The 2,397-nt window shown below is 41.5% G+C and overlaps 1 long non-coding RNA gene across 1 annotated transcript in view; it reads right to left on the reverse strand.

Annotated features, from left to right (window-relative positions):
* Positions 1–1,258: 1,258 nt before the first annotated feature.
* LOC311243833 overlaps positions 1,259–2,397 on the reverse strand; it is a 38,193-nt gene continuing 37,054 nt past the window's right edge. The window contains exon 3 of the long non-coding RNA XR_014620679.1: positions 1,259–1,306. This is a non-coding gene — a long non-coding RNA (uncharacterized lncRNA). The remainder of the gene's footprint in view (positions 1,307–2,397) is intronic.

Here is a 2,397-nt window from a genome sequence, read left to right on the forward strand (position 1 = left end):
TCCGTCTGCAGAGAGAGGAGAGCAGAACCACTGGTTACTGGAGTTACACAACACACACATTCCAACTCATCTGAGAGTTACACAACCCCCACATCCCAACTCATCTGGAGTTACACAACACACACACACATCCCAACTCATCTGGAGTTACACAAACAACACATCCCAACTCATCTGGAGTTACACAACCCCCACATCCCAACTCATCTTGGAGTTACACAACCCACACATCCCAACTCATCTGGAGTTACACAACACACACATCCCAACTCATCTGGAGTTACACATCCCACACACATTCCAACTCATCTGGAGTTACACAACCCACACACATTCCAACTCATCTGGAGTTACACAACCAACCCACACATCCCAACTCATCTGGAGTTACACAACACACACATCCCAACTCATCTGGAGTTACACAACACACTACATCCCAACTCATCTAAGAGATACACAACCAACCCACACATCCCAACTCATCTAAGAGATACACAACCAACACACACATCCCAACTCATCTAGATAGACAACACACACATCCCAACTCATCTAAGAGATACACAAACACCCAAATCCCAAATCCACAGAGCAATGGGTACTGTTAAATTAATAATCACAGAGCAATAAACAATAAATGGCTTCAAATACTGCAGCTGTGTGGTGCAGCTGGAAGATGGTGTTTCTGAGAGCCGTTCTACCACAGAGCACTGCCTAACGACTTGGCCCGGATAATATTAATATCTTTAATACTCAAGAGTAATAAATATGAAATCCTGTCACATTCTTTATCTATATACGGTATCAGCCTACAGTACACCCCGTGGTGCTGGTGGCATTAGAAACAAAACAATCTGAGCGTAACATTAAGCATAACTCTGATAGTACAGTATAGTGTTAGTGGTGCTGGATAGATGTGAGAACAGAACACAGTGTTAACCCTTTCACTGCCACACTAACAAAGGGTTTAACCTTTTCACCGTGACGATACAGACGGTTAACCCTTTCACTGCCACACGGCAAAGGGTTAGCCCTTTCACTACCACACTACAGAAGGTTAAGCCTTTACTACCACACTACCAAGGGTTAACCCTTTCACTATAAAGTTGCAAAAAGAAGTCAGCACACCGTCTGTAGTGCTCCCAAGTTTATTAAAAAAATTAAAAATAAAATAAACTTCACTATCCTTCCTACAGAAGGTTAACCCTTTCACTAACGCACTCCTGAGTCTAGAGATGGAAAATAATCACTGTACTTTGAGTGCGGAGGGGAAGGAGCACCTCTGCTCATCCATCCTCTTGCCCTGTAGAGGAGAGAGAGAGGAGAGAGAGAGAGAGAGAGAGAGAGAGGGAGAGAGAGATGAGAGAGAGAGAGAGAGAGAGAGAGAGGAGAGGAGAGAGAGAGAGAGAGAGACAGAGGCAGAGAGAAAGAGAGAGTGAGAGGGAGGGAGAGAGAGAGAGAGAGATGAACAGTAGAGATATTAATGACAAGTCATAATAAGTGCAAGTCAAAAGATTTACACACTTGTTATTGATTAGGAGCACATAAGCCATTTTAAAAGGGGTCATAATCCTTGTGTTCGCGGTCACCAAGGAAAGAGGTAACTCTGGGGAAATTATTACTGTATACTGTGGAAGGAAACGCTTTCCTTGAGATAAGCAGCAGGCCACACAGCAAGTACATGTACAGAGAGACAGATGGGCGGATGCAGAAGCAGAAAGAGAGAGAGAGAGAGAGAGAGAGAGAGAGAGAGAGAGAGAGATACAGAGGGTGGTGCGAGAGAATTAAAAGGAAAGCCATTTTCAATGCAGTCAGGATTACAATAGGCAATAAAATACATGGTGAAACATACTATCAATATTAGGCTACAATAAGAACATAATACAAAAAAAATATATATAAATACAACAAAAGACAGATAGAATCAGTTAAAACAGTTACATTAGGGAGGTTTGCAATCATGCTCCTAAGTCATCCATAGGTTAGTGCACAAATATTAACAGTAATAACTTTAAGACGTCTATCCGATTACCAACAGCTCCCTTTCAGTCCCATTCACTTGCATCAATGTTTTGGTGTTTGAGATATTAACACTATTATCAGTGCCAGCCTTGTTTACCTTTTTACCCCCTTGAATGCCATCATCCACTTCAATGTTAGCGTTAAAAACTGCATAATCTATGTTTTAAATTATGGCTATGTGTCTAATCTGCCCGTCGCTTATCAATGACTTGTTTGCAGTCAACATTGTCGAAACGGATTGTTTTTTAATCATATCCTTTTTATAGCATTTCGAAAAGCTATCGTTCTTTCGAAAATTTCCGGGAAAATAGAAAGATAAGTATATGTGTACTTATGCACGCTATAGAAGCGGGCTGAAAAATCTATTCTCTC

This window comes from Notolepis coatsorum, assembly GCF_963971535.1.
Source record: "Notolepis coatsorum genome assembly, chromosome: 17".
Taxonomy (NCBI): Eukaryota; Metazoa; Chordata; class Actinopteri; order Aulopiformes; family Paralepididae; genus Notolepis; species Notolepis coatsorum.